Source organism: Meles meles, chromosome 20 (genome assembly GCF_922984935.1).
Source record: "Meles meles chromosome 20, mMelMel3.1 paternal haplotype, whole genome shotgun sequence".
Classification (NCBI taxonomy): domain Eukaryota; kingdom Metazoa; phylum Chordata; class Mammalia; order Carnivora; family Mustelidae; genus Meles; species Meles meles.
Genome location: NC_060085.1, coordinates 10,483,979 through 10,493,801, shown reverse-complemented (window position 1 = coordinate 10,493,801; position 9,823 = coordinate 10,483,979). Strand labels below are relative to the sequence as shown.

The following is a 9,823-nucleotide window of genomic DNA, read 5'->3' as shown; positions in this document are numbered from 1 at the left end:
AGCTTCTTGAGTTTGGCTTTTAAGAGCCTGAGAATGGAAATTCATAAGGGTTATTTCATCCCATCTCATCCTAAACAACCATGAATATGAAGTTGAGTCCAGTCTAGTCCATGAAAAAATCAGAACTAGAACTGACTACCTGAATATAATGTTGGTACCACTTATGTAAAGGTCTGGAGACTTAAACTTTGACATCACTGATACCAAAAGTATTTTGCCCTAAATCTTTCTCATTGCAAATTTGTAGAATTACCTACTGTTTACCTGACAGGACCTATGCCTGGTATCAAATCTTCCTCTTATATCAACATCAACCTCAGTCCAGCCAAAGTTCACCAATCCCTCTTGGAAACTCTAGATTGGACTGTTGACTCCCCCAAAGTGGCCTAATTCCTTCCAGTTATGGTTGTGCCTAGCACTGAGGCTTTTCCTTTCTCCTTACTGGGCTGTTCCAATTCCATACTTCTGATATTCCAGCATGCCTTTTGGAATCTGGGTCTTGACACTGCATGTCCTCTTTTCTTTTTTTAAAAGATTTTATTTATTTATTTCACAGAGACAGAGATCACAAGCAGGCAGAGAGGCAGACAGAGAGAGAGCAAGAAGCAGACTCCCTACTGAGCAGAGAGCCTGATGCGGGACTCAATCCCAGGACCCTGAGATCATGACCTGAGCTGAAGGCAGTGGCTTAACCCACTGAGCCACCCCAGCGCCCCCTTTCCTCTTTTCTGATCATAGTAAGTACAACCACATGCAATCAGTCAAGGATCCAAGGATATCAGAATACCTTTTTTCTGGGATTTTCAGAGGGACCAGAGCTGCATCTCCTCATATTTGGGCTCATCCTCTCCATGTACCTGATCACTGTGTGTGGAAATCTGATCATCATCCTGGTTGCTGTCTCTGACTCCCATCTCTATACCCCCATGTACTTCTTCCTCTCCAACCTGTCCTTTGCAGACATCTGTTTCACTTCCTCCACCATCCCCAAGATGCTGTGGAACATCCAGACTCAGACACAAGGCATTACCTATGCAAGCTGCATTACACAGATGTACTTTTTCATAATCTTTTCAGGGTTGGACATCTATCTTTTGGCTCTGATGGCCTATGACAGGTTTGTGGCCATTTGTCACCCCCTGCAGTACATGGTCATCATGAACCCCTGACTCTGTGGACTGTTGGTTCTTATGTCCTGGATCACGAGTGTCTCACACTCCTTGTTACAGACCTCAGTGGTGTTGTGGCTGTCCTTCTGTACAGAGGTGGAAATCCTCCACTTTTTCTGTGAACTCAATCAGATGATCCAACTTGCATGTTCTGACACTTGTTTTAATAATATGGTGATGTACTTTGCAGCTATGCTGCTGGCTGGATCCCTCTCTGGGATCATTTACTCTTATTTTCCCCCATTTGTAGAATCTCCTCATGTAAGGGAAAGTATAGAGCTTTTTCCACCTGTGCATCTCACCTCTCTGTTGTCTCATTATTTTTTTGTACCAGCCTGGAAGTGTACCTTAGCTCTGCAGTTACCCAGAACTCCCACACAAGTGCAGTAGCCTCAGTGATATACACTGTGGTCACACCTATGCTGAACCCCTTCATCTACAGCCTGAAGAACAAAAACATAAAGATGGCTCTGAAAAGAATCATTGGCTTTCTAGCAATGTAAGGGCCAATGGTCCTGGGGCTGAAGAAGTGCTCATGATTGCAGGGCTCATAGTCTCAGAGCCAAGGACTGCCATTTTTCAATCAGGTTGTGGAATTAGAATCTGCTCCTTTTATTTATTATCTGGAGTTTCCATTTGTTTGAATTCACCTTCTCCATATGTTTAAGTACCTCACTATTTTAAAATTCAATTTTATTTTTTCAGTGCTCCAAGATTCATTGTTTATGCACCACACTCAGTGCGCCATGCAATAAGTGTCCTCCTTAATACCCACCACCTAGTGGTGGACATTAAGTACCTCGCTTTATCAAGCTTTTGCTCTGAAGGATAAACTTCCATAGTGAAGTAATCATGAATGCTGTCCCCAAATAGCAGTACAAATGCCTAGAATGGGATTTTCATAATTTCTCTCAGTTCTGCTTTCTTTTGTAATTGTATCTCTTTGTAGGACTGTATAATGAGCCATTCTGAAAACACATGTCTTCATAAACACCTTTATTATCTTATGATATTTTCTGGTGGGGAGTTGTTCTGACCTATTCGGCACTACTTATAACTCTCTACATTTTATTTCTGAAGATTATCCACGATGTTGTGTGGAGCTGTAGTTCACTTCTTTCTTAAACTAATACATGACAATTGTTTAATTTATATATTTAGTTTAATCTTAGAGTTTATGGAAAAAGTAATTTGCCATATTTAAATTTCCTTAATTGAATTTTGCTATTTCTATATCCGTATGTGACATTCTGCCTTCTTCCCAGTTATAAGAGTTTCTCCCACCGCTGTCAGGTGTGACTCAGATATAATTGTTTTTGATCCAATATGAATCATATACCATTATAATTTTAAATTCTCATGAATTTTTGCGAGTATAATTACATACAGTAAACTACGCACATATTAAATGTACATTTTGCTGAATTAAAGCTGTAATACTTGAATTAAGCATACATACTATATGGGTGCATTTTTTTTTAGATTTTTTTTTTTTGACAGATAGAGATTACAAGTAGGCAGAGAGGCAGGCAGAGAGAGAGAGAGGAGGAAGCAGGCTCCCAGCCAAGCAGAGAGCCTGATGCGGGGCTCGATCCCAGGACCCTGGGATCATGACCTGAGCCGAATGCAGAGGCTTTAACCCGCTGAGCCACCCAGGCGCCCCTATATGGGTGCATTTTTTAGAACTTGAGAAGAACAGGAAGTTTTATCTGCATTTTTATGCAATTATTAAAAATGTAATTCACCTGGGGGCACCTGGGTGGCTCAGTGGGTTAAGCCTCTGCCTTCAACTCAGATCATGATCTCAGGGTCCTGGGAGTGAGCTCCACATCTGGCTCTCTGCTCAGCAGGGAGCCTGCTTCCCCCTCTCTCTCTACCTGCCTCTCTGCCAACTTGTGATATCTCTCTCTGTCAAATAACTAAATAAAATCTTTAAAAGAATGTAATTGACCTGGACATCCATTTCCTTATTTCTGAAGGTAATGTAGAACTTGAAATGAAAGCTGTGAGGAATAAATAAAATGTTGGATAAACATTGTTGAGTCCAAAGGAAAGATTTGAGAGTGAGGAGTGTGTGTATATACATGAACATGTACACTCATACATATCTTTTGAGAATGAAATGAAAAGGAATGTTTGCATGAACGTGAAATAGAAAGAAGGCAGAAATTTACTTCTGCCCATTTCTTGATTGGATTATTTGTTCTTTGGGTGTTGAGTTGCTAAGTTCCTTATAGATTTTGGACACTAGCCCTTTATCTGATATGTCATTTGCAAATATCTTCTCCCATTCTGTCAGTTGTCTTTTGGTTTTTTTAACTGTTTCCTTTGCTGTGCAAAAGCTTTTGATCTTGATGAAATACCAATAGTTCATTTTTGCCCGCACTTCCCTTGCCTTTGCCGATGTTCCTAGGAAGATGTTGCTGAGGCTGAGGTCAAAGAGGTTGCTGTCTGCATTCTCCTCAAGGATTTTGATGGATTCCTTTCTCACATTGAGGTCCTTCATCCATTTTGAGTCTGTTTTCATGTGTGGTGTAAGGAAGTGATCCAATTTCATTTTTCTGCATGTGTCTGTCCAATTTTCCCAGCACCATTTATTGAAGAGGCTGTCTTTTTTCCATTGGACATTCGTTCCTGCTTTGTCGAAGATTAGTTGACCATAGAGTTGAGGGTCTATTTCTGGGCTCTCTATTCTGTTCCATTGATCTATATGTCTGTTTTTGTGCCAGTACCATGCTGTCTTGATGATGACAGCTTTGTAATAGAGCTTGAAGTCTGGAATTGTGATGCCACCACCTTCGGCTTTCTTTTTCAATATTCCTTTGGCTATTTGAGGTCTTTTATGGTTCCATATAAATTTTAGGATTATTTGTTCCATTTCTTTTCTGCAAAGACATCCAGATGGCCAACAGACACATGAAAATGTGCTCCACATCACTTGGCATCAGGGAAATACAAATCAAAACCACAATGAGATATCACCTCACACCAGTCAGAATGGCTAAAATTAACAAGTCAGGAAATGACAGATGCTGGCGAGGATGTGGAGAAAGGGGAACCCTCCTCCACTGTTGGTGGGAATGCAAGCTGGTGCAACCACTCTGGAAAACAGCATGGAGGTTCCTCAAAATGTTGAAAATAGAACTACCCTATGACCCAGCAATTGCACTACTGGGTATTTACCCTAAAGATACAAATGTAGTGATCCGAAGGGGCACGTGCACCCGAATGTTTATAGCAGCAATGTCTACAATAGCCAAACTATGGAAAGTACCTAGATGTCCATCAACAGATGAATGGATAAAGAAGATGTGGTATATATACACAATGGAATACTATGCAGCCATCAGAAGAAATTAAATCCTGCCATTTGCGACAACGTGGATGGAACTAGAGGGTATCATGCTCAGGGAAATAAGTAAATCGGAGAAAGACAACTATCATATGATCTCCCTGATATGAGGAAGTGGAGATGCAACATGTGGGGTTAGGGGGGTAGGAGAAGAATAAATGAAACAAGATGGGATTGGGAGGGAGACAAACCATAAGTGACTCTAAATTTTACAAAACAAACTGAGGATTGCTGGGGGAAGGGGGGTTGGGATAAGGAGAGTGGGGTTATGGACATTGGGGAGGGTATGTGCTATGGTGAGTACTGTGGAGTGTGTAAACCTGGCGATTCACAGACCTGTACCCCTGGGGATAAAAATACATTATATGTTTATAAGAAATAAATAAAAATGTAAAAAAAAAAGAATGCAGAAATTTTGACACAAATATTTAAAGTGGAATGAATGATTAATGTATAAAAAAGCAAAAACAAAAACTTTAGGATGGGGCATCTAGGTAGCCAGTCACTGGACATCTGACTCAAGCTTTGCATCAGGTAGTGATCTCCTGGTTGTAGCATCCAATCCCACATCACTCTCCATTATCAGTGTGGAGTCTACTTAAGTTTCTCTCTCCCTCTCTCTGCCACTCCCCTCCCCCACCCTCTCTTTCTGAAATAAATAGGGGGGAGTCAAGATGGCGGGGAAGTAGGAGGAGGCACCATTTCAACCTGTACCCTAAAGTGAGTTGATTACCTACCAAAGAACTCCGACCACCATGAAATCAGCCTGAGATCAGAATTATACACATCTGGATCTCTACTGGAGCAGAAGATGCCAGTGGCACGTAAAGCAGACTGGGAGCGTGGGACTGATATCCGAAGATAAACAAAAGGGGGAGGGAGCCACCAGAGGTGACCCATTGGAAAGTAACACCCCAACACGAGAGTGCTCTGCGTCTGGGGACCAGCATTAACTTGGAGTCTGGTTGAAAGCACTCAAAAAACAAACAGCAAAGGATCGTGGGGGGGGGGGGGTAATAGTGGGAACCTGGGCGGTTAGGGTCAGGGACCTAAGTCCCCGGACCCAGGACAGCCTCCCCTGGCGCGGAGCTAGAGAGAGTGCAGCGGAGAAATCAGGTCTCCATCCCTGAGCCCCCAGTGCACCTGAACGCCAGTGCGCCCAAGAACGAGTGGGGTCTGGCTCCCATGAGGGGCTGGGAGCCTGGCCAGACGGCAATCCTGAAACGCGCCCATCCCACACCCTCCCTTGGGTTAGGTGCTCATAGGCGCTAGCCTGGAGCACTGGCAGCCGGAAAAAACAGACATTCCCAGACCGGGACAGCGGGAAAATCTCAGTGTGCGATCTCTGCTCGGAACCTCTCTGGCGGTCTGGAGCTGCCTAGACAGCCACTGCTGCCCTGGTTTTGGGTACAACGAGGAGCTCCTGCATCCCCAGGGACAGTGACTCAGAACCGACTCTGCCAGCAGCTTTTGCAAAACAGTCTGAGACTTCTCTCTGAGAGGGAGGTTGGGGTGCTGTTTGCTCTCCTCTAGACCTCCAAAAACCATCAAAAGCTGTCAAGGCGAGAGAAAGCAGATGAAAGAACATAAAAACCCCCAGAGAAAAAAAGGCTGAAAAAAACAGTTTCCTGAAAAAAAAAGAGCTCACCCCCTTGAGGGGAGCGGGAGGACCTAACTCAGGGAACATCATTGTCTGAAAACCCACGTGGCAGGCCCCTCCCCCAGAAAACCAACCAAGAAGGAAGAAAAAAAAAAAAAAGACTACAAGAGAACAACCACCACTACTTCATAAATACAACTTTTATTTTTAACTCTTTACCAATATTCTGGTTCTTTTTTTTTATACATACAGATAATTTTTTAACCTATTTACCATCACACTGAGATGTCCAGTACATCAAATTCTTTAATAACCTTCTAACCTGAACTTTTTGATACATACACCCGTGTTTTTCTTTTGCTTTTCTATTTTTTTAATTCTTTTTTAATTTTAACTTAGTTTAGTCTAGTTTATTCTTTTTTAATTTTTATTTTCTATTATACATATAGAGTTAAACTTCAACATAATCCCCTTTCCCCAATCAATGCTACCCCTATAGGCAAACCAGTTTCTAATCCCCCTGTAACTTAGGAAAGTTGAGTCCCTTAACAAAAACATCAAGATACCTTCAGGAAGAATCAAAATAAACTTCCTCACCCACACTGAGAATCTATAACCACTCTCCCAATTTTTCCTTCTGTCCGTGTTTCTGTGAATTTGTGTTTGTCCTGATAATATATAAATCTTATACTTGGGGTTCTTTCTGATGAGGTTCTTCCCTTTTTTTTGCTTATATATACATATTTTTTTCTCTTGTCATATACTTTTATCACTCTTTTTGTTTGCCTGTTTTTGTTTGTATACTCCACAAATCTTACCTTGTGGCCCATTTGGGCTGAGCCTTCTCTTGTATCGTCCCTTTTTTTCCTATCTCTCTCTCTCTTTTTTTTTTTCCTTTTTTCTTTCCCCTTTTTTTTCTTTCTTCTTCTCTATTTCTTTTTCTTTTCTTTTTTCTCTCATATGGGTGGGGAATCCTGATTGCACAGAAGCGTTCCAGGGTGCACATTGACTGCACCACAATCGATAAGTCCAGCTGCATCTGTTTAGTCATCTCTTAGCAAAATGACTAGGAGGAGGAATACCCAACAGAAGAAAAATACAGAGGATGGGCCTTCTGCAACAGAGCTAATGGCTATCGACACAGACAATATGTCAGAAAAGGAATTCAGACTAACAATTATCCAGGCAATAGCTAGGTTGGAGAAAGCCATGGATAACCAAACAGAATTGATTAGGGCAGAACTGAAAGCCACCAGGGATGATGTTCACAATGTTAGGGCAGAACTGAAAGCCACCAGGGATGATGTTCAAAATGCTCTCAATGGGTTCCAATCCAATCTAAATTCTCTAAAAGCTAGGGTAACTGAGACACAAGATAGAATTAGTGATCTGGAGGACAAACAGATAGAGAGAAAGGATCAGGAGGAAGCCTGGAACAAACAGCTCAGAAGCCACGAAAACAGAATCAGGGAAATAAACGATGCCATGAAACATTCCAACGTCAGAATTATTGGAATCCCTGAAGGGGAAGAAAAAGAAAGAAGTCTAGAAGATATAGTGGAAGAAGTTGTCTATGAAAATTTTCCCAATCTCACGAATGGAAACAACGTTCATGTACTAGAGGCAGAAAGATTTCCTCCCAAGATTTTAGATTCTCGAAAGTCCTCACGGCACCTTATCGTTAGAATGGGGAATTTTGTTTCAAGAGAGACCCTCTTAAAAGCAGCTAGGACAAAGAAGCTTCTTACATACAGAGGAAAGCCCATTAGAATAACGTCAGACCTTTCCACAGAGACCTGGCAAGCCAGGAAGGGCTGGCAAAATATATTCAGAGTACTAAATGAGAAGAACATGCAACCAAGAATACTCTATCCAGCAAGACTGACATTTAAAATGGATGGAGAGATAAAGAGTTTCCAAGACCGGCAAGGCTTAAAAGACTATGCAACCACCAAGCCGACACTGCAGGAAATATTAAGGGGGGTCCTATAAAAGAGAAAAAATCCTAAGAATATCATTGAAGAGAAATATAGAAACAATCTACAGACAGAAAGACTTCAAAGGCAACACGATGTCAATAAAAACCTATCTCTCAATAATCACTCTCAATGTGAATGGCCTAAATGCACCCATCAAACGACACAGGGTTGCAGATTGGATAAAACGACAGGACCCATCCATATGTTGTCTACAAGAGACCCATTTTGAACCTAAGGATACACCCAGACTGAAAGTGAAGGGATGGAGAAGCATCTATCATGACAATGGGCCTCAAAAGAAGGCCGGGGTAGCAATTCTCATATCAGATAAATTAGATTTTAAACTAAAGACTGTAGTCAGAGATACAGAAGGACAATACATAATTCTTAAAGGGACTATCCGCCAAGACAATCTAAAAATTGTGAATATCTATGCCCCCAATATGGGAGCACCCAATTACATAAGAAAACTATTAATCAAGATAAAGAGTCATATTGATATGAATACAATAATAGTAGGAGATCTTAATACGCCTCTCTCAGAAATAGACAGATCATCGAAGCAGAAAATTAATAAAGAAATAAGAGCATTGAATGAAACATTGGACCAGATGGACCTCATAGACATACAGAACATTCCACCCTAAAACCACAGAATACGCATTTTTCTCAAGTGCACATGGAACCTTCTCCAGAATAGACCACATACTGGGTCACAAAGCAGGACTCAACTGATACCAAAAGACTGACATTATTCCCTGCATATTCTCCGATCACAATGCTTTGAAACTGGAGCTCAATCACAAGGAAAAGTTCAGAAGGAACTCAAACACCTGGAAGCTAAAGACCACCTTGCTTAAGAATGCTTGGATCAACCAGAAGATCAAAGATGAACTTAAACAATTCATGGAAATCAATGAGAATGAAGACACCTCGGTCCAAAACCTAAGGGATACAGCAAAGGCGGTTCTAAGGGGGAAATACATAGCCATCCAAGCCTCCCTCAAAAACACTGAAAAATCCAGAATACACCAGCTGTCTCTACACCTTAAAGAACTGGAGAATCAACAACAAATCAAACCAACTCCACATGCAAGAAGGGAAATAATCAAGATTAGAGCAGAGATCAATGAGGTAGAAACGAGAGATACAGTAGAACGTATCAATGAAACTAGAAGCTGGTTTTTTGAAAGAATCAATAAGATCGATAAACCATTGGTCACACTAATCCAAAAGAAAAGAGAGAAAGCCCAAATTAATAAAATTATGAATGAAAAGGGAGAGATCACAACGAACACCAAGGAAATAGAAACAATCATCAGAAATTATTACCAACAGTTATATGCCAATAAGCTAAGCAACCTAGATTAAATGGATGCATTCCTGGAAAGCTACAAACTCCCAAAATTGAACCAGGAAGAAATTGACAACCTGAATAGACCGATATCTAGTAATGAGATTGAAGCAGTGATCAAAAACCTCCCAAAAAACAAGAGCCCAGGACCTGACGGATTCCCTGGGGAATTCTACCAAACTTTCAAAGAAGAAATAACACCAATTCTCCTGAAGCTGTTCCAAAAAATTGAAGCAGAAGGAAAACTTCCAGACTCTTTTTATGAAGCCAGCATTACCCTGATCCCCAAACCAGGCAAAGACCCTACCAAAAAGGAGAATTTCAGACCAATATCACTGATGAATATGGATGCAAAGATTCTAAACAAGA

At 41.2% G+C, this 9,823-nt stretch overlaps 1 pseudogene; it reads left to right on the top strand.

The window, feature by feature from the left end:
- Window positions 1-751: 751 nt before the first annotated feature.
- LOC123932097 lies at window positions 752-1,672 on the top strand (annotated as a pseudogene).
- The last annotated feature ends 8,151 nt before the right edge of the window (window positions 1,673-9,823 follow it).